Raw genomic sequence first — 21,453 nt, forward strand, 5'->3', positions numbered from 1 at the left:
AAAAAAAAAAAAAAAAAAGGAATTCAGGAGGTAGAAAAGGTGAAGGACTCACCCTCACAAACTTGGTTCTGGGGCCTTAGGAAAGTCCTACTTTTCTCCGTGCCTCAGTTTCTCCATCATAAAAGGAGACAGTTGCCCTGTGCTGGCTTCACTCTACTTGTGACATTCTAGATGACTCTTCCTTAGGATGAGGCAGGACTAGAGTGGGAGGAGGTATTCCCTCCAACATTGCGCTGACTGGCTAGGCAGATAGGTCAGGTCACCCCAGGTGTAGTCGGGATGGGAATGTGGGCCTCCCCTTTACGGTGCCTGGACCTCGAAGGCACTCCCCTGATTCTCAGCCCCACCAGCCCTCCAACCCCAGAGGCCAGAGATAGCCTGGCCAGACCCAGGTCCCAGCCATGGCTCTGGCTCCTGCAAGGTTCGGGGTCCCCCACAGCTCCCCTCCTGAGTCTCCTGGGCTTCCCCACAGGAAGCTGCAGTGTTTACCTTGCCAAGGCCCTGCTTTTACTCCCCGAGGATTGTGTTTAGGAGGCGAGAACCCACGCACACACACGCACTCACACTCCATCTGATGCGCCAGACCATACAGGCTCACAGCCCAGCCGCAGATGTGCACTGGGGCCGTCTTGGGGCTGCCTCCTGTCCCCGGGCTGGGTGGCAACTAGTGCTAATTGAGAAGAAGTTAATAAGCACCACATATGACCTGGGTTAATCCTCCCCAAGCCTCCTAGTTTTGTTCTGTCCATCTGTCCAATGCCCACTGAGGCCCTCGGGGGCGGACTAACCTGGCCAGAGCAAAAGCCAGAAGATGGCAAGTAGGGTTCAAAGGCAGATCTCTGGGAACCCTGGCCTGTGCTGCCTCTGAAAGAGAGGAGAGTGGAGGGGCAAGGGGCATCTGCAGAGACCATAAGCCGGTGGCGGTGGCGGTGGCGGGAGATGGCCCATTGGTCCCACCCAGACGCCATCGACACACAACCAGGGGCCTGTGCGAGGGGCCCATGGTCCCCAGAAACCTGCAGTGTGAAGTCTCTGGCCCCCTCCTCGGCTCCCTACATGTGGCTCTGAGCCACCAGCAGCTTTGCCTCCTGGCTCTGCTGCCAGCTGACTGTGGGCGGGGCTCTACCCCCTTCTGGGCCCTAGAACCCTTCATCCAGTGGGGCAGTTGGGACGGATCAGGGGCCTCCACTTTAGCAACGCTCATCTTGAGAACCTGATCCGCTTCCTGGAAAATATGAACCCTACCAGATATTTACACAGGAGTCTTGGGGTTTACACAGGAGTCTGGGGATTCACAGACCCTCAGACGACCAGGTGAGAGAGCCCTGAACCACACATGGGATAAGGCTGCGACAGAAAACAAGGAAGAAATAAACCCCCAATTCTGAGAACAGTCACCTCTTCCTGTGGTCCTGGTGCTTCAGAATCTTATTTCATCCTCAGAACAACCCTGTACCCGCGGCAGGGTGGGGTGCTCTTTATTACCCCCATTTTATGGTTGTGGAGACCTGGGCACAGAGAGGTAAAGTGACATGCCCAGGGCCACACAACAGGAAGTGGTGCGGCTGGTATTTTAACCCAGCAGTCAGGGCATTTAACTGCTGGGCTTAATTCGCACGGTGGGTTCAGAGTGTGGTTTATCATACGCTCCGCAACTTACAGGGGCGCCACGTGTATGTTTGCATATTTATCTGAAGTGATGTAATTCTTAAAAACAAAAGAGCTGGATCAGCTGACCTCCTAATTTGAGCATCTGGGGTTTCTGCGCTTTGCTTCCAAAACCCCCGCTCCCTGAGGGTGCTGCCCAAATGCACCCAACGGGCTACTGTCCCTGTGCCTGACTCCCAGGGACCCGATCTGTGCAAGGGGTGTAGGTGCAGCCCCTCCATCCTGGGATGAGGGGAGGCCTTGCCCCCCACCCCTGCCTCCTCTGGCTGCCGGCTGGGCAGGGCTGAGCGGGTTATGAGTTCAGCAGTCGGTTGGGGCTCACATCATCTTGTCTGCCGGGAGGATTTAGTACGAGGCAGTTGGTCAATAGTGCGTTTGTTTTGTTATTGACCTGCCAGGGCAGCTCAGGAGCCGGCCCATCCCCCTCGGCTGCTCAGGCCTCTCCAGGCCTCGGAGCCTCAGCCTGGAAGTGCCACTGGGCATGTTGGGGAGCTCCTTGACCCCTGGCCTCCTGCCATTCCCAGCCCCTTCACACAGCCTGGCCTGAGTGAGTCCCTATTCAGGTCCCCCCTGAAGATCTGTGTCCCCATAATCTTAGGTCCCACCTGCCCTGGGGAGGACAGAGCAAGTGGCCCAGCTTGACAGAGGGCCACCCACTTGACAGAGGGCCCTGGTCTCATGGCATCACCACAACTACTTCACAAATGGAGAAACTGAGGCCCGGAGAGGTGAAGTGGCACAAGCTGTAGCTGGAAGAGCAGTGGTTTCCAGGAGCAGACTCCCTGGCCTGGGAGAGGCCCCAGGCTGGCCCCAGTCCAGTCCAGAAGCAGTGGCCACCTGGGATACGGGCGAGGGGACCCCTTTTTTTTAAGATTATTTATTCATGAGAGATACACAGAGAGAGGCAGAGACACAGGGACAGGGAAAAAAAGCAGGCTCCCTGCGGGGAGCCCGATGTGGGACTCGATCCCAGACCCCAGGATCACGACCTGACCCAAAGGCAGACACTCAACCACTGAGCCACCCTGGTGCCCCCAGGAGAAGGGACTCTTTCCTTGGCCTCAGCCCAGCACCTGCCCTGGTCCCAGCCCCAGCCCCAGGTTATGGAGAAAGGTAGTCTCCGTCCTTGACTTTCACTCATTTGTTCATTCAACACCTATTGCCAGAGAGCTGCTCTGTGCCAGGCCCCAGGAATCCCAGTGTCTGGGAGCACCTCACAGCCCTGCACTGGGTACAAGGTGGGGGGGACTCCCTGAGAGAAATGGTGCCGATGAGGATCTCGGGGCGGGGGCCGGAAGGCTACTTCCAAAGAACAAACAGAATTATGAAGAGGGCAGAAAGGCACCTCTGCGGAGGGTCGGTGGAGGATCCAGCAGGGACAAAGGCCTGGTGTCGCTGACAGGTGCACAGGGGACATAAAGACACGAGTATGGCCAGCATGGGAAACGTGAAGGTTCAAGGAACTGTATGGACTGTGCCTTTGGAGCAATGAATACAGTCAGCCCTCTGGGGTTTACTTAACCAAGCTGAGGACAGGAAGCCCCGAGCACCGGCTTCCCCCCTTCAACAGTGTCCCAGACGGTCTCCGCCTTGCTCCTCCTTTCTCCTCTCCCCCCTGCCCCCTACCCAGCTCCAAAATGAGAAAGAGCAAAAAAACTATTATTGTTCACGCCTCATCTCCCACCAAAGTTATTAAATTTCATTCCACGAACAAATAAATCCATTTTTATTGCAGCAGGAGGAGCGGGCAGCCGTTTGCTGTTTTACCTTTTTTATTTTTCAAAGTCCTGTTAAACCTGCCCCCTATCAGCTGGGCGGCCCCCTGGGCCCCAACAGGCCCGCCCAGGTTAGAAGCGGGTTCCCAGCTCCCAGCTCCCAGCTCCCAGCTCCGGCTCCAGCTCGGGCTCTGGCTCTGGCGGTGGCGGCTCCTCCCCGGGAGTGGCCGCAGCCTGGCTGGAGCGGCCCACCTGCCGCCTGGCTGCCTCGGGTGGGCCTCCAGCTGCCTGCAGGGAGGGTGCGCGAAACTTCCTGCCAGCCTCCTGCTTGTCTGGCATTTAGAGTCTCCCAAACACTTCCTGCACATGCTTCCCTGGGCCCATCCCTGCGGTTGGCTGCGGCTCCCCTTCACAGGAGAGGAAGCTCAAGCTCTGGAAGGCTTGGGGACTTGCCGGAGGCCAGGAGAAGCCTCCCTCCACCCCAGGGCAGGGAATTGGGCCCGGGCCTGCCTGCTGGTGGGTGGAGTTGCTCTGATCACCCATCTCGGTCACCCCACTGCGTAGCCTGTCTCTGCCACCCACCAGCTCTGTGACACCCCCACCCCCACCCGCACCCCCAGCACACAACCCGGCTTCTGAGGGCCTGAACTGCCGCCTCTGCAGAAGGGATACCGTGATCACTGCATCTCAGTCCTGGGAGGATGCTCAGCAGGGAGCTTGCCGCCACCCTCCCCAAGGCCCCCAGCTTCCAGCCTCTCTCCTGGATCCCCCCACTCACGCCCTGCTCCCCTGCGATCTGGCCCCTGGGGGGTGGAGGGGAGGGTTGGGGTAGCGGCCAGCCTTCACAGCTGAGGTCAACATAAATCCACATCATGGCTATTTTTTCTCTCTAAACCATTTGCTAAAGACTTAATGACTGTCAATAAGAAGCCTGTTGCGTCCACAGTGCCGCCAGCTTGAGGAGGTTCCCCAGCAAGGCATTTAAGTGAGGCAGCTGCCCAGGCCTGGCCCAGGGGTGTCACTGCACCCCCTCCCATGCCAACACCAAGCTCCGCCGGGTCACTGCAGGGAGGGGACTGCCCACCCCGTGCCCAAAATGGGGCCAGACCATTGTGGGACAGGGGCAGCAGCCCTGGCCCCCCCCTACAACTGGCCACCCCCAGATATCTGGGGATGCTGCTTGGGCCTCCAGGGGTTGTGCTCCCCCTAATAGCCATCCCCTCCTCCAGCAGCCCTGCTGAATCCAGGGAGGCCCCCCGCCCCACCAGATGCCCACAGCTGACAGCCCACACCTTAGCCAGCCCTGGCAATGCCTTCCCTTCCCCATTCAGAGCTGTCTCGGGTGTCAGATGGCTTGTGGTTCCAGGTGAAGACATCCACCATGCCCCCTGCCACACACACACACACACACACACACACGCATGCACACACATGCACACACATGCACACAGTGCCTTTCTGCTCTATCACGGTGCATTCCAAGGCTGGGGGAGGGGCGGCCGCCTGCACCTTCATACTCCTCTTTCCCCCACCCCCTACCTCCACCCCCAGTCTCCTCAGCTGCATCTCCTGCCCCCTCCTTCTTCACCCCTCCCTGCCACTGCTCCCTGGGGATTCCCTCTTCTTTTCTTTCCCAGACTGATTAGCACATGGTACTATCAAGAAAGGCAGCTCCGGATAATGTTCCCAATGCTGTCTGTCGGCACCTGGGTCGCTCCAGCCCAGAAGAAGGGCGGGCGGTGTCACATGGGTACCTACCTCCTGCCAAGCCCCCTCCACTTCTGAGCACCTTCCCCCAGACGCTGGCCCTGCCCGGGTGGGAGGGCTGCTAGGTAGCCTAGCCCCAGGGTACATGCAGCAGGGGCGGGGGATCCCTGTAAGGGTAGAGCTGGATTCCAAGCCCATTATCTGGGCACTAGCCTGGCAGCCAGCCCAGCCCTGGCTTCTCTGCCCTCAGTGGGAAGAGAAACAGAGACTTAGACAGAAAAGTGAAATCGGCCTCACCATGCCGTGTGGAGGAGTTAGAGGCAAAAGCCCCTCTGCCAGTGGAGCCCCTGTCACCCTGCCTGACCTGGTCTGGCCTCCATATATTTGTCAATCAAATGGGAATGCTGACCCAGCCAGCTTTGCAGGGCAGCTGGAAGATCCATTTAGCAGTAAATATGTGTGATAGCCATTACCCTAGGACTTCACACTTACAGTGGGCTCCAATCCCAACCAGGCCCTAACATGCCCAAGCTCCTTTATTTCTTGCTGCCCCCTGGGAAGGCAAGTGCAGTGGGCGCCTTTATCTTACAACTGCTGGGGCCTTGTCAGAAGCTGGGCTGGAGGCAGGGAATGAACCAACCAGGGTCCCAGAAGGCGGGATGGAAGGGTGGGGGGCCGGGTGGGTCCTGGGTGGGGTTGGCACAGCCTTCCCCTGCCAGCCCCAATGCCTGGTACCGAAGGGGTTTCTGGCACTGCCTGGAGGTGCCACGTCACCTGAACAGAAGGCAGAGCCCTTGCCAGTGCTCCCCGAGCGTGACTCTTGCCAATTCAAACGCTGTATCTCAACGCCATTAATTTACATTTTGATTCGACTTTCTTAATTTTACTTCAACTTCGCACGACTCCAGTTTGAGAATCATTTTAATGTATTTATCTGTGAGGCAATTTGTTAAATAACCCCCAAGACTCGGCGGTTTTCCGTTCTGAGCTTTTATTGCAAGGCTGTTTTAAATTAAATTAGTTGTCAGGGTCCCTGAGTGCATTGTAACGGGGATGAGTTCACTGCCAGCCCACTCATAAAAGTGCAAACCGCTGGCTAAATGGACGGGAGCAAGAAGTGGGTCGCCCGGCTCCTCCCAGACCCCCTCGGTGCCAGTTTGGGGAGCGCAGGCCTAGCAGAACCACCTGCAGTCAGAAAAGCAACCATCTCTGGAGCCACCCTGGGTTCCCAAGCTGGGCTCTGCCCACCAGCCCTCGACCCCTGCAGGGCAGGTTCTAGCTGGCCACAGGCGGGGGCAGTTCCTTACCTGGGCACCCCAATCCTTCTGCCACCTGCTCTGGAGGCCCCGGGTGGTGTGTGTGAGCCATGGCATGTCTGGGCTGTCGCCCTTCTGAGGGACAGCAGAGGGGCAGAACCTGGTCTCTGCTTTGGGCCCCTGTGCCCCAGGGAGAATTGCTGGGGAGCAAGGGGTGAGATCTGTCCCCCCTTCATCTGTTATCTGAGCTGGCGTCCGTGCTGGCTGTCACCTGGGCCAGGTCGGGGGTGGGGGGCATGATTTGTGAAAGGCTCAGGTATCGAATCTATGTTTCACGTTCACATCAGCAGCTGCTGTCTGCCTGATAATGGACTGAGGCAGTGGGGAGGGAGCCAGGCGTCCTGCTCCTGCCACTGCTGTGCTCCCTGGTGGAGTGGGTACCCCGAGCCAAGACCTCTCCCCACCCGCCTCCTAGAGCTGCACAGTCCCACAGGTGGGCCTCCTGGCCCCCAGCAGCACTCACCAAGCCAGCCCCAAACTTCCATTCTGCCCTTCAAACCTCACATCCCCTGGGAAGCTGCCAGCCCCTGGTAAATGGACCAGGGGTGCACAGTCAACTGGGAGTCACTAACCACCTCATGCAGTCTCCCCTGGGACTGCCCAGCATGCGAGAGGAGGGCTGGGATGCTGAGGGTGCTTTGGCGCCTCCTCTGCAGCATCTGACAGGGCCTGGCACACAGCACGAGTGCAGGATAGACCTCTCCTGTGTCCCAGGGGCAGCGTGGCAAGCTGGTTACCAATGTAGGCACTGGAGCTGGAGCTGGGTGCCTGGGTCTGAGTCTTGGCTCTGTGACTTTCTAGTTGTGTGAACTTAGGCCATTTCTATACAATGGGGTCCTCAGAGGAGCACTTTGGGGATGACATAGGTCCCGAGTGCTCAGAAGCACCAGGAAGGTAATAAGCCTCATCGTGTCCCACCTCAGAGGCAGAGATCTCCTAAGGAGAGGAACTTTTAAATATACCTTTGTAGTCATTTGACAAGCTCCTATTCACCCAGTGATGCCTTCCCAAAGGCCCCCTCCTCTGGGAAGCCTTCCTGAGTCAGGATTAGTTGTGTTCTCCTCTGCATTCCCCCAGCCCACTTAGTGCTGGGATAAACCTTGCTGCACCTTCTTCCTACCCGGCTGGCTGTGCATCAGGGCGGGAGGGGGGGGGTGCTCCCCTTTTCATCTTGTAAACATTTTCTAGCCTAGGACGAACATACACCCTGCCACGCTCACTGCAGCTTTAGTGAACCTTTGGTTTGGGAGGGGAAGATGGAGAGAGGGAGAGAACTCTTTGTGAGGCCCTGGCTTAAAACCCTCCAAGGCCCCAGGCACCCCTGAACAAAGCACCACCTCCTGTGTGTGGCCTCCTGAACCTGCTGCTCTCTGCCTCACCTCTCTAGTGCTCCCTTTGCCCCTGCTCTTCCCCTTGGCACCTTACTCCCCCGCCTCGCCCACCCCAGCCCTCCTCCTGAAACACTGGCCTGCCCACACCCCTTCCTTGGGAACTACTACCTCACCTCGGCCCACTTCTCCTATGGGAGTCTTCTGAGGCCTCAAAGCCTGAGTCAGGTGCCTGTCCCAGGCTCCTCCATCATAACTCATGTCCCCAGCACTGTCACCGCTACATGTCTAGCCTGTCCACCCCACTAGACTGCGCTCATGGTGGAGGGGCTGGACCTGAGTCTGTCTCAGTGACCCTGGTGTCCCTCCTGCCTGTCCTAAGTAGGCTCTGGAGGCACTCAGGAAATGAATGAATAAACAAATGGATGATTAAGGTCCTCGTGAAACTCTGGGCTCCTGGCCACGGGGTGCCCGAGGTATTAGCTGGTAGCCCCCTTCCTGCCAGCCTTCGCTGGGTGGTAGGTGCCAGGCCTGGCTGCTTTTGTGGGGCCAGGGATGGGGGCAGCTCAGAGAAAGCCCCCCCTACTCAGTGCTGTTTAATGTCTGGCCAGATGCCCCACCCTCTGCATCCTGCTCTTGTGTCAGGGCCTGCTCTGGGTTTGAACAGGGCCAGAAAGAAGCCAGATTCCCAGCAGCCAGCAGGCAGGTCTCAGGAGAAGGTCATGTGTCAGGCACACACACACATACCTGGCCTCGAATGTCCAGCCAGGCTGAGGCCTAAGGCCTCCCATTCTTTGGCCAAGAGCAAATAGAGACTGTCTGTCCCAGTGCCGGGAAGAAGATGCTGGGGAGTCAGGATTCCGGGATCCCAGTTCAAGCATTGATGGTGCTCAGCCTCTCAGACCCTATGGCCCCCAGTCTGGGAAACCAGAGGTATCAGATGGGCTCCACTTGTAACCAGCAGAGCCTTTTCCAGGTGGGACAACCACTCCAACATGAACAGGGCTGCCCATGGAGCTGGCAACATGGCTTGCTTGCTGTCTGTCCCCAAGCCTGGGCTGTGCAGTTTGGAATTTTTTCCCCCTTCCTGATGTTTTATTCATGTAAACCCAGCCTGCATCTGTCCTCAGAAAACGGGAGAGAAGATGCAGGAGAGAGGAGGAGAGATAGAGGAGCTCAGAGAGGAGGAGACCTCACATATGTATGGGTGTTGCCGTTCAAAGCCAGATAACCTAGAAAGATCCGCGGAAGATGCCCTCTCCCCATGGCTGCCTGACAACAAGAGGAGCCGTCGTTCAGATGCGATTCATTGCTACCTCTAAGTCTATCACTGGGTCCTTGTCAGAACTCTCCACAGCTCAGTGGGGAGGGCCCGCCCCCAACTCTGCCCACCCCTCCCCACTGTCTTGGGGGCCAAGGAGGAAGGGGAGCCTTTGTCTGTGTTAATTGTACTGTTAGACCAAAGGTTCTTACTTAGGCTTGCTGTCTAATTTGGGGCCTTTATTAAACATGATTGCTGGCTGACAGCCGGCCAGGAACCAGCCGTGGCTGCTGTGCAGGGCGGGGGAGCTGCGTCTCAGATCCCCACACACTGGGGTGTGTCCCCCGCTCCCCCCGTACTGGTCTCTGCCCCCACTTCTTGCCTCTTCCGGCACACCCTCCATGTCAGCCAGAGCTCAGGACCCTAAAGGCCATTTTAAGCTTTGATGAGCAGAGGGGGAGAAGCTGCAGAGGGTTACTGGCCAGCAGTGGAGACTTTTTAGGGCCCCCAAGGCTGCCCCTCCATAAACTCCTGTTCATCCTTCAAGAAAAGCCCCACATCACCTTCTCCAAAGTCCCTCTCCTCTCCCTCTTTCATGCCCTGGGTTTCCCTGATAGTGATAAGCATAAGCTCTATTTACAGCGTCAATTCCTGTAGCCCTTGGTAACCCTCCCGAGGACACACCAGTACCAGTCTCTCTGTTGTTCAGATGAGGAACCCGAGGCAGAGAGGTTAAGCAGTCAGTCTGAGGGCACATGGAGCCCAAGTTCACTGCTTCCTGCATCTATGCCCTTGACTGCTCTGTCGTGGCCTTCCACTGGCAGGTCTGGTGGAAAGCTCATTCCTCTGGAGACTGCACTGGAGCGATTAAACCCTCACACCATACTGTCATCAGGCCAGGTGGCTTTCCCTCCAAGTTATCTCATTTAATCCCTCATTTAAACCCCCACAGGGAGGTGGGGCAGGAATCTGTCCCCATGCAGCTGTGGGGTTCCAGCCCCAGGCTGGGCCAAAGCACAGAAGTGGCTCAGAGCCTACGTGTGTGCTGGGAAGGCTAGCCTGGGAGTTGGTGTCAGAGCGGAGGGCCCCTCCTGCCTTCCCCACCAGCCCCTGCTACATGGGACCTCCAGGCACACCAGTCCTCTGTAGGCCTGGTTTTAGGGTGGCAACTGGGGCCTCAGGCTGGGTCTGAGGCCCCAGAAGCAGGGCAAGTGCTTTGAGAGCCTCCCCTCAGAAGCTTCACTACAGATGACACAGAGCAGGGCTCCTTCCCTGCCCAGCTGGGATTTGACATTCTTGTCAAATGTCAGCATCTGTCAATGTGGCTCCAGCCCCAGAGCCTAGAACAGTGCCTGCACGGGGTAGGTATTCAGTAAATGCTGATGGAGTTGTTACAAAAACCTCACACTCACCCCAGTCTGGGTGCCAGCGTACAAGAATCACTGGGCTAGGGACACCTGGGGGGCTCAGCAGTTGAGCGTCTGCCTTTGGCTCAGGGCGTGATCTCGGAATCCAGGATCGAGTCCCACACTGGGCTCCCTGCATGAGCCTGCTTCTCCCTCTGCCTGTGTCTCTGTCTCTCTCTCATTGTCTCTCATGAATAAATAAATAAAATCTTAAAAAAAAAATCACTGGGCTAAACTGGCTGCAATCTCTGATGCTTCTTTCAGCCCCCCTCCACATCCAGAATGCCACATCTGACTTGGCAGATATAGTACCCCAGGATTTGGGAAGACCTCTACCTAAGCCCAGCCCAGGTCAGCCCACAAACTTGGGGATCCCTCGGGTGGGGAGGCATTCAGGGCTCATCACTTGCACACTGATTCATGGCCCTCATGTTCCTTGAGCATCTACTATGTGCCAGGCACTGTGCTAGGCACAGAAGGCTGCCCAAAGAAGAGCAGGGGAGGTGCGGTCCTCATGGAGTGGTAGGACCAGACTCCTGTGCAAAACGAGAACTGTAGGTCCAGCCAGAGAAGTGAAGAGGAGGGACTTCCTGTCTGGGGAAATTCCGGAGGGCTTCACAGAGGAGCGGGCATTTGAGCAAGGCTGGGTGGACATCCCCTAGCAGAGAAGGGGCCACGGCATGTCAGGCAGAGGCGTGGACAATGTCTGAGAGGTGGGAACAAGGTGATATTTGTTGGGAAAAGTAGCAGAGAGAGGCAAGTGGAGATGGTTGGAGCGGCAAGGGCCACAAGTACCAGTAAGATTGGAACCTGATGTTCCACAGAGGGAGGTCCTAGGATGACTGCCTAACTTGGGGCCAGAAGGAGGCCTTTTCACATGCAGATAATTCAGTGGAGCAAGACGGTGGCGGGTGGCACCCAGGGCCCTGCATTTTGAGCAAGGCCCGGCGGGCGTTCGGTGCGCGCGGACGGGTGGAGGATGGACAGACGGACGGACACTGGGGTCTGAGGCAGGTGAGTCTGGGGCTCACGCTGTCCGGCTCAAGAGGGACCCGAGGGCTCCGGGGGCTGGCCGGGGGGCGGGGGGGTGTCCGCAGGCCTGGCGCATCCTTCTCCCCGGGCAGAAGGACCCTCCCCTCCAGCTGGGGCGGGGACGGAGGCGCGGGTGAAGGAAGGGCGGACGGCGGGGAGTGAGCGGGCGCATCCATCTGCCCTGACAGCCGGCAATTACACCGCGTGATCGCCAGATTACTCCAAATGCATTTATTACAGGGGTTAGAAGCGGGGGACTTATTTACTGGCAAATCCATACTCATTACAAGACTCAGCCTAGCCTAGACGGAAAACAACTCAACTGAAACAAATAATTACCAAAGTCCTTCCAGCGCGAGGCTCTCAGGTGGTTGGGGCGCGGGGCTGGGGGCGGCGCCTGGCCCTTCCCACCGGGAAAAGGGAGGAAGAGGCCGAGGGTGAGGGTGCAGCCCGGCCGCCGCGGTGCGCATGCCCGCCAGGCTCATGAATATGCAAACGAGTCCTGCGGGCGGGGCGGGGCTAACCCTCGGGTGCCCGCGGGCCGCGGCCGCCGCCCACCCCCTGCGGCGCGCGCGGAAGCAAAGGGAAACGAACGCGACCTGGGGCCCGAGGCTTCCAAAACGGGGCTTTTGAGAGGTGGCACTAGTCCCGCATTTTCCAGGGAAAGAAACGCTGGCATGGAGCACAGGCTCCCCGGTGGCCGAATGAATGAAAGGACCCGTGAACGGAAGCATCTCCCAGACAGACCTTGCCCCGGGCCGGAGCAGGACCCACTCTTGGGCCCTCAGGCTGGGGCATGGAGGGTCCCCTTCCCCGGGTATCGCCGGCCTCACGGGCACACACAACTGACGAACGATGGGCATTCTGGGGGCGTAGACTTGGGGAGCGCCCAGGGTGCAGACTGGGCTCCCGCACCCGCCAGGGGCTCTGGGGCTCCAGGAACAAAATCGATCTTTGTTGCCATTTTTTTTTTTTTTTTTTTTTTAGCACAGACACAGCTGGCGGGACTCCTGCTCCCATTTTACAGATGAAGCTACTGAGTCCCAGCCAGGGGCAGGGGCAGAGGCAAGCGCGGTCCGCTCGCTCACGGTGGGGAGCTCCCCGCCGCGCCCTCCCCTCCCGGCCTCCTGGACCGCGGTGGCGGCGATCAGTGCCCGCGTGGGGAGCTGTCAGGCCGATTGAAATGTGGGCTCGGCCTCTCTGCCCGCTGGGCAGATGCTGGCACCGCCACCCGCGCCTTAAATATTCATTCACTTGACAGAACACTAATTAAACAAAGTAAGGTGCATTATTACTTGATTAAATTTTTTATTGTCAGCTTAATTGGTCTGTTAGTTGCCCCTTAGGGAGTTGTTCGTCCGCCCCCCACCCTCTCGCGCCGAGTGGCACAGGGCCCCGAGCTGTCCCTGCGTCGCCCTTCCCCGCCCGCGGAGCACGTGGGCGCTCCGCCCGCAGCCCCCAGCCCAGCTCCGGGTGTGCGAGCTTGAGCCCCGCCCCCAGGGCCGTCGAGGTTCCTCTCCTGCTGGGTCAGGGTGAGAGTTGCAACCAATCAGAACCCGAGGGCGGCCTCTCGAGGTCAGGAGGCCCCACCTCCGAACCTGAGGCCCAGCGAGGCTTGGACGCGGGGGGCTTCCAGTGGGCTTGGAGTGGCGGATGATGTACTTTTCTGGCCGGGGCCTCCATTTCCCTCTCTGCACCACCGCAGGGCTGACCCCGCAGACCCCTGATCATGGTCCGCCCACCACAGGGCCTGAGAACGCCCGCTCAGAGCGGCCGAACCCACCTTCCTTGTCGGACTTAACACCTTGGAGGGCACCTCCTCCCACCACCCTGCAGAGAGCGAGGTAGCTGCTGCCCTGCTGCACTCCTGTTGAGATAGGTGCTCCCTCTTCCAGGTCAGGGGCTGGACAGAGCCACCTTAGTGGAGCAGGAACCTGCACCTTCCCTCCTCCCTCTTCCCCATCTCAAACGTGCTTCTCCCCCTCCCCCACGGGGTGATGGGACTCTGGAGCCAACATCTGCCCTTCAGGCAGCCGGCCCCTTCTCCCAAGTCTGTCCTCTGCGGTTGCAATGAATTAGAGCCAGGGGCTGTTTCTTCCTTCCAGCACTAGCCAAACCCCTGTGTGAGCCTCAGTTTCCCTAGTGCTAAATGGGTGCCTGTCCTCATCCAATGAGCAGAATTTGAGTGCTGGCACAAAAGGAGGAGTGCGTCCTCTACGCTGGGCCAACTGCTCACTCTGAGGTCCCAGCCGGTCCTCCTATCCCTGCCACGAGGGCACAGCCCCACCACCCCGGTTTACAGATGAGGCAGGGGGTCCCTGAGGGCTCCGAGACTTGTCCAGGGTGTCATATGGGGTAGCAGAGGACAAGGCTGAGAAAGGCAGCTGGCAAATCAGGGGTGTCTGTACTGTTCATACACCCACTTGCCAGTTCATCAGCCCGGCAGCAGGAATCTGTTCTGAGGTTGGGGACAGGAAAGAACATGTGGCCTTCCCAAGGTGGCTTGGGTCCTTGTGTCACACCCCTACCTCCAGCCATGCCCAGTGCGAAGTGGGGAGGTGCCCATCACTGGGCTCACTCACCCTGCCGCTGCCCTGTCCACACCCTCCCACCCTCCAGAGAGGATCCAGGCCCCACCGATGACAGAGGAATCGTCTGGCCACCCCAGAAGCCGCCGTTGGCAAGCAGGAGGCGAGGTAATTGGCATTGCTGGCCGAGGGAGCAGGAAATGAGCGGCCGCAGCCCATGTGGAGCGGGAAGCTGTTCAGTGTCATCAGTCTTATCTGGGAACAGGCTGCCCAATTATGGGGCCGTGCCCGCTGCACTCAGCAGCTGCCGGCTCTACTGCTGCCCCCTCCCCAGTGTCCTCAGAGCATCTCTGGGCCTGGGGCATCTGCTGCCCCTTCCAGAAGGCAGGAGGTGGCTACCCAGAGAGAGGCCTACCCCGATACTCCCGAATTCAGGTGTGCAGTTGCAGGCGCCCCCCCAGCCAGGCCCAGCACACACAGGAGTAGCTGCTAGGTCCTCCTCTCCCAAAGACGACTGTCCAGGCCGAGCCCTGGGCAGGGCTGTCTGTTCTAAGTATCCCTTCAGGGAGCTGAGATGAGCAGTGAGGAGCACACAGGCTGGCAGGGGTCTCCAGCTGCCCCGTCCCACGGCTCCCTCAGGGCGAGAGGTACAGGTCACCCTGGTCTGCTGCTCCACCCCCTCTACCAGCCACCAAATGAGAGGATTAATAATTCTGTGGGTGGACAATGCTCAGAAACACAGTGCCACTGGGGGCCGTGATAAGGTGTCATAGATTAGGGAAATAGGACTATAATGGGTTTGCAATTGTACATAACACAGCCAGATATTAGCAGATCTCTGAGCTGTGGCTCAGAGACCCAAGAGAGGAAGGCCATCCCAGAAGGGCTGAGCCCAGGGTGGGGCTGGGCTGCCCTTCGGGACCAGAGACTGGGATGCATGGGGCAGAGCTGTCTGGGCAGCCACAGCCCAGGAGTGGCACCGGGCAAGAATAACTGGCTTTGGGATTGAACCCACCTGAGTTCAAATCCATGCCTCCATTTCCCCATCTATAAAGCAGAGGTACAGCCGTCTGCTCAAGGGTCATGGGAATTCAATGGGCTCATGAACCTCGTGCTCAGTAAATGCCCATTCCCTTCCTCTCCCTTCTTCCTCCTTCCACAAGTCTCCAGCATTCAGGTCTTGTCAGGCCCCGCTTTCTGGGAAGGTCTCCCTCTGCTCTGCAGACATGTTGAGGGGTCCCTGCACACAGCCCCCTCTCCTGACCTGGCCCTCTACTGTGGCAGGAGCGGTGACAGGTGCTGTGGAGTGACTGTCCCTCCCCCAGCACACCCTTATGGCAGCCACAGTCTTCCTGTTTGGAGACCCCCTTCCAGCAGGCAGAGAGGATGCCCTGGAGTCAAGGCCCCATCTTAAGGTCCAGTCAGATAGCCTGAAGATGTCAGCCCATCTGCCCCCTCTTCATCTGAAAAAGGGCCATAATGGCCTGTTTGGCCCTGGCGAACACTGGCTTGGCTCTGCATCAGGTCTCCTTGCTAACTGGGAGCTTCCTGAAGGCCAGGACTAGGTCTCTCTGACTCCTCTCTGTCCTCGAGGCTGGCCCTGAGTGGTCACTGCCCATGAGGTTCTCACTCCACCCTCAGCGGGTGATACTGCTTACGTGGACAAGGCAGAGAAGGAATCCTGCCATTTCTCTGGTTTAAATACAGGAACCCACCTGCTCTCGGTCCACAGGTGGGGGGAAACTGGGAAGAGCCAGCAGTGGGCTGTCCCCTCCTCTAAATCCAGCCACCAGGGCCACCAGGTGCTAAGGAACCAGATGAGCCTCCTGAAAGCCATGTGTAGTGGTAACAGGTGTACAGAGGACTGGCCTGCAAGGAGAGGCTTCTTGGGGAAACAGAGGCCAAAAGGAAGGCCAGAGCAGGCCTTGGGCTGGCCAGGGATACCAGGGAGGAAGAGAGGGGGCTGTCTTTGTGGCAGTGAGCTTGGGGTGTAGACCAGCCCCAGGCCTAGAGCCTTGGGGAGTACAGATGTGATTTCTAAGACAGGCCAGTGTTCTTCCCAGGGTGGTGGGACAGGCCCCTCACCTGTGCCTCAGGCCTCAGCTGGGGGTTCATACCACCCCTGCCCACATCATGGAGACCCCAAGACTGGCTTAGCACCCGCCCTGGGTTCTCAGCTATCCCTAGCGGGCACTACTGGTGGGCAGGGCCCCTGGGGAGCCTTACCCTCCCAACCCGTGAGCTCTGCACTTGTGCGACAAGCAGCCCGGCCCGCCGCCACCCAGACCCAGTGCTCACTACCCCAGCCCCCCAGCCCTTACAGACTGGCTGGGCTGCGGTGGGGCTGGTGGCCCACCTGAGCGCCACCCCCCCACCGCCAGCTGTCTGTCGGCTGTCACTTACAGATGGGCCCCATCTCTGTCCACTCTGGTGAAGCCTCCTGTTCCCACAGCTGCTCCCCTTTCCTCACCCCTCCTCCCTGCAGACGGCTTGGCTAGGCTGTGGGTGTGAATTTCCACCAGGAGGGAGGGCCTGTTCCTTCTGGCACTGAAGCAGAGCCTGGGGGGGGCTGGGGGAGGGTTGGGAGTGTGGGAGTGGCTGTGCCTTGCCACCGCTCCTCCGGGAAGGCGGCCAGGCCTAGATGGCCCGGAAGACTGATAGCAAAGTGGGCTCTGGTCCCAACTGCCTTGGCTCCGTATGGGGGGAAAGGGAAGATCATAGTAACCTCCCGAGCCCCCTTTCCTCTCCTTCCTGCCTTAATATACCCTCCTGCCAGCAAGGATAAGCTGCTCCCATTTTGTGGATGGGAAGCCTGAGGCCCAGAGGACTGACAAGGTATCTCGGGGGCCTGTCACTCACGTGAGTTCCCTGAGTGCCCTCCCCACGTGGCTGTCATCAGGAGACTCTGGCTGTCCCAGCAGTCCAGAGGGACAAGGGCACACCCACAATCACAAGCCAGGCCTAGTCAGAAGAACTGTATCCAGAGGGATACAGTGCCTTCTGTACAGAGGAGAAACCAAGGCAGTGCAGAGGAGTGGGGCATACACCTGGCATTCCACCCCACAGCCCATCAGCCATCCAGCCATCCATAGATATTTCTTGCTTATCTAATGTGCCAGGCCCGGGGGAACAGAAGGGAGATGAGGTTCCTGCCTCCCCAGAGCACACTGCTCAGGAGCCGCACTATGTAGAGAATGTCACATCGTGCTCTGTGCGGGGAGAGGACACAGGTGAGATGCTCCCCGCTCCTCCCTGGCGCTATGGGAGGGGGAGGGGAGCCATCTAGGAGGGGGACAAGAAGACCCCAAGCGGCCTGCTCCCACCCCCAGACTCCCTGTGCCATCCCCCCTTGGCCCCTGTGAAGCGCCTGTCTCCCACGGTTCCTGCTAATGAAGGGTAGCTCCACCCACCCAGAAACTGGTTTGCTTCCAGCTGGTATTTAAAGAAGTGTCTCTGAGTTTGACAGTGGCGTTTGTTGTTCCCATTCCTATCTTCCGCCTACCCTACAGTGCCCCCCTCAAGGTAAAACAGAAGCAAAGCAACCAGCTGCTCCTCACCACCCCCGCCCCCGCTCTGGCCCCAGGGGAGCGCCTCGTCCAGCCTGGGCTTTGTGCCAGGCCCTGTGGCGGGCACAGTGGATTCAGAGACCCACTAAGGTCCAGGACTGCTCTCAGGACACATTGGTTGGCTGTGATGAGGGTCAGCTTCTGGCTCAGGCTGGGGAAGCAGTGAAGGCTTCCTGGAGGAGGCAGTGTGTCAGCAAAGAAAAGGAAGGCAAAGGTGGGTGGGGGCCAGTCTGCAGTGGGTTGGGCAATGACAGGTGAGAGAAATTTAAATGTGAAGGGGAGGGATCCCTGGGTGGCGCTAAAGGCAGGCGCGATCCTGGAGACCCAGGATCAAATCCCACATAGGGCTCCCACGTCGGGCTCCCGGTGCATGGAGCCTGCTTCTCCCTCTGCCTATGTCTCTGCCTCTGTGTGTGTGTGTGTGTGACTATCATAGATAAATAAAAAATAAAAATTAAAAAAAATAAATGTGAAGGGGAGGAGTGGAAGACAGTGGAGGGGAAAGGAGAGGCCCTGGGGGGTGGCTTTTGAAAGAAAAGCTAGAAAGAAAAGCTAGAATGTCCTTAAGAGCTGTTGGGAAAGCACCTCCAGAAGACAGGATGAGTGACAAAGGAAGGATTCCTCGACAGGAGGGGGGACACGGAGGCCCAGGGCAAGAAAGTTTATGGGTTAGACAGCCAGATGGAGGGGGATTTCTGTGGTCTGAGAAGTGAGAGACAGGGTGGATCTCACCCATTTGGAAGAGGAGGAGGCAAGGGTGCAGGAAAGTGCCTAAGATGAGAGATAAAGGGTGAGGGCATCCTGAGGAGAGCACCCACTGTGTTGAGATCTGCTGGCGGAGCCACCATGGCTCACAGAGTGGTGTCTGGCAGGCACTCCGCTCAGGTCTCCTGGGGAGGCAGCGACTGCCCGCCTTTGGAAACTTGTTAACATTCCCCACTGTCGGACAGTCCTTGCTCTATCCTGTTGAGGCCAAGCCAACTATCTCTGCGAGGCCCAGCCATCCTGGAGAAGGCTGCCGTCTGTCCTCTGGCCCCAGGGAGACCCTCCTCACTCCTGCGCGCTCTGCTAGGCACACCGAGGGCAGAAGTGTGTTTAAGGCAGCCTCACCCTCTCCGGGACCTCCGTGGGTCCCTGTCTCATAAAGACGTCTCCAGGGAGCTGGGAGCCTCCTTGGCCTCTTTTCGTAGGTCCTCTCTGAGTCTTTCCTTCTGGCTCTGGTTAGCACACCTCTCTTCCTGCCTGGTGGGAGCAGCCTGGGATGCCTCCTGCCACCCAAGGCCGGGCCTGCCTTCCTGAACTGGGCTGGAAGACAAGCCAGTGGCATCATCCAGCATAGCGTTCAGCACGGTGCCTAGCACATAGGAAACACCTGGTAAAGAAACCAACGCCAGGTCACAGAGGTGGCAGGCAGGATGGCGTGGAGGGAACCGGGGATGCAGCCTCACCGTTGAGCCCTGCCACTAGCTCTGGGTGGCCCTGAGTAGTAGACTACTTCCCTTCTCTAAGTCTCGGTCCACATTTGCCCCCGGGGCAGGTGGCTGTGCAGAGCCAAGGAGTCCTGGGGTCCTCCTCCCATGGGAGATGCAGACATCCTGGCCCAGCCCCCTTGGACAGCCATCTCCAAATCCCAACCTGCAGGAAACCCGTGGGCTGCGGCAGCTCCGTTTGCAGAGCCCGGCCTGGTTAATCTGCTTCATTAAAGGCACTAATTAATTGGCTTAATTAAAAGGGTAACCTGGAAGCCAGCAGAACTACCTCCTAAAGAGGCACGAGGCTATGTGGAGGCAGCCCTGGAGCCAAAGAGGGGAGCCCCACACCTCCCCCCGCCCACCTGCCATCAGCATGCCCATCCAAGGGCCCTCAGCCCAGCCCAGCCCAGCCCATGCTGGTGACTGCAGACCCTCTCCCCAGCCCACATGCCCCTCAGTCAGGTGCACCGCTTGGCTACAGTTAAAAGCCTAGAATACAGCAGCCATAATTAAACCAGGCATAGGCAGGTTGCCACTGATAAAGGTTAACAGGCCAGGAGGGAGGAATGGCATGGTAAGGAGGCCGAGCCTGGCCACGCTGCGCCTGTCCCGTGGGGAACCGGGAGGGCCCCAGCAGGGGGCACTACTGGCTCTGCGGCAGTGCACCACCCAGGCAAGGAGCCCCCTGAACCGCAAGCTTCCGCGATCCCAAAGCACTAGATTCAGAAGAGAGTTTAAATCCCACCTCCACCTCTATGAGGCACCTGGGTGGCTCAGCTGGTTAAGCGTCCATCCACTCTTGATTCCAGATCAGGTCATGATCTCAGGGTCACGGGGTCAAGTCTCATCTCAGGCTCTACTCATGGAGCGTGCTTCAGATTCTCCCTCCGCCTCCCCCCATTCTTGTGGTCTCTCTCTCTCAAATTAAAAATCTTCAAAAAAAGAATCCCACTTCCACCTCTGGAGGCTAGGTGGCCGTGGCAAGGTGCTTTGCCCTTCTGAGCCCTTGTCCTCATATGCAGAACACCTGCCGGGGGGGCCTGGCAGCTTCCCCTCCCAGGCAGGCCTTCCCCAGGTTTCGGCTTAGCAGGAGAGAGTGCTGGGATTGATTAGCCATGTCTGTCCAGGGCAGTCCCTGGAGTGTTTGGAGTATAGGCTTGTGTGCCACTCTGGTCCCGCCCATCCTGCCAGCCCCTGTCAATGCTTCAAACCTTCCCCACAGCGACAGGAAAATAATTCTCACAACTCCTCACAGCTCGCGAAGGTGTTCTTCCAGACAATATTCATTTGAGCTTCCTGTCACCCTTCATTTGGAACCGAGCATCCCTACTTTAGAACTGAAGCTCTGGGTGGCTTGTTCTGAGGCATCTTTCAAGGAAGGAATTTGTTGTGGTATGGGGGACCCGGCCCTCCTCTACCCCACACACTCCCCAGGACACCAACCAAGTTCATGAGCAGCCCACACCTTTGACCTTGACAACCTCCCACCTGAGCGGGAATGTCATAAACCCGTGACACAGGGCCCAGGGACCAAGTAGCCTCAGAGCATTCGCTCACGGCCCCTCAAAACCCCAAGAGAAGAAAGACAGGACCCCAGACAGACTGAGGGTGGCCTCTGGGATCCAGAGGAGCTCAGTCAGGCCCTGGTGTCCTTAGCGGGCAGGCAGGCAGGGGGGTGAGACCAGATGCCACGGGAATACAGAGGTGTTGGGAGGAGTGAGGAGTGGGGGGAATCCCAGAGCCCTAGCCCAGCCCACGTGAGGGGCCAGCCCAGGGCTGGTGGACACAGCTGCTGTCAACTCATGGCCCTCTCCCACGCTGGAAACTGCAGTGGTGGCGGCTGTCAGACCAGACAGATTTAGTCTCCACACAAACAGCTGTTAGCCTGCTCGCCGACAGCTCTGCTGCCGCCTGGGAGCCAGGAGTGAGGTTCCAGTGAGGGTGCCCCCGCCCTGTCATCATGAGACTCAATCAGCACCAGGCCCTGGGGAGGGAGGGGTTGCTGCATGGCTGTTACCACCTACGGTGTCAGGCCAAGCCACCAGGGGCCCCCACCCCACCAGCCCAACTCCTCCCGGGCTCACAGACCCACGGCCCCACACCATCGCCCCCTTAGGTGCCCCGTCTGTGCTGGTGTGGGCTCTCAGGGCCCTTGGGGTCCTCTGACGCATCAGAACCCTGCCTGGGACCTGGCCCAGAGCCAGTAGGCCGTCTGCACACCGAGCCACAGCTCAGCCCCACTCTATCCTGGGCCACGCAAACCCGTCTGTCCTTCCCGCATCAGAATCCTCGGGTGTGCGTGCGGGCTTGACCGTGCGGCTCAGGAAGGACTGTGCTCCGACAGTGCGTGTTGGCTAGGAGATGCTGACCGGCTGCTGCGTGGCTCTCCCTGCACCAGGCCTGCACGCAGCCCTGGGGAGGGTAACCTGTGGGAGCTGAGGCACGGAGGGGCGC

General features: G+C 58.8%; 2 protein-coding genes and 1 long non-coding RNA gene across 5 annotated transcripts in view; 2 read left to right on the forward strand and 1 right to left on the reverse strand.

Annotated features, from left to right (window-relative positions):
- The window catches only part of MACROD1 (mono-ADP ribosylhydrolase 1), a 149,714-nt gene that overhangs the window by 82,349 nt on the left and 45,912 nt on the right, over positions 1 to 21,453 (forward strand).
- FLRT1 (fibronectin leucine rich transmembrane protein 1) overlaps positions 1 to 21,453 on the reverse strand; it is an 81,284-nt gene that overhangs the window by 46,179 nt on the left and 13,652 nt on the right. The gene's annotated exons all lie outside the window — the stretch shown is intronic.
- LOC118351375 (uncharacterized) lies at positions 7,555 to 12,724 on the forward strand. Its single transcript, XR_004806734.2, has 2 exons — positions 7,555 to 11,415; positions 12,421 to 12,724. It is a non-coding gene; the product is annotated as an uncharacterized LOC118351375 (long non-coding RNA).

Source organism: Canis lupus, chromosome 18, assembly GCF_003254725.2.
Source record: "Canis lupus dingo isolate Sandy chromosome 18, ASM325472v2, whole genome shotgun sequence".
Classification (NCBI taxonomy): Eukaryota; Metazoa; Chordata; class Mammalia; order Carnivora; family Canidae; genus Canis; species Canis lupus.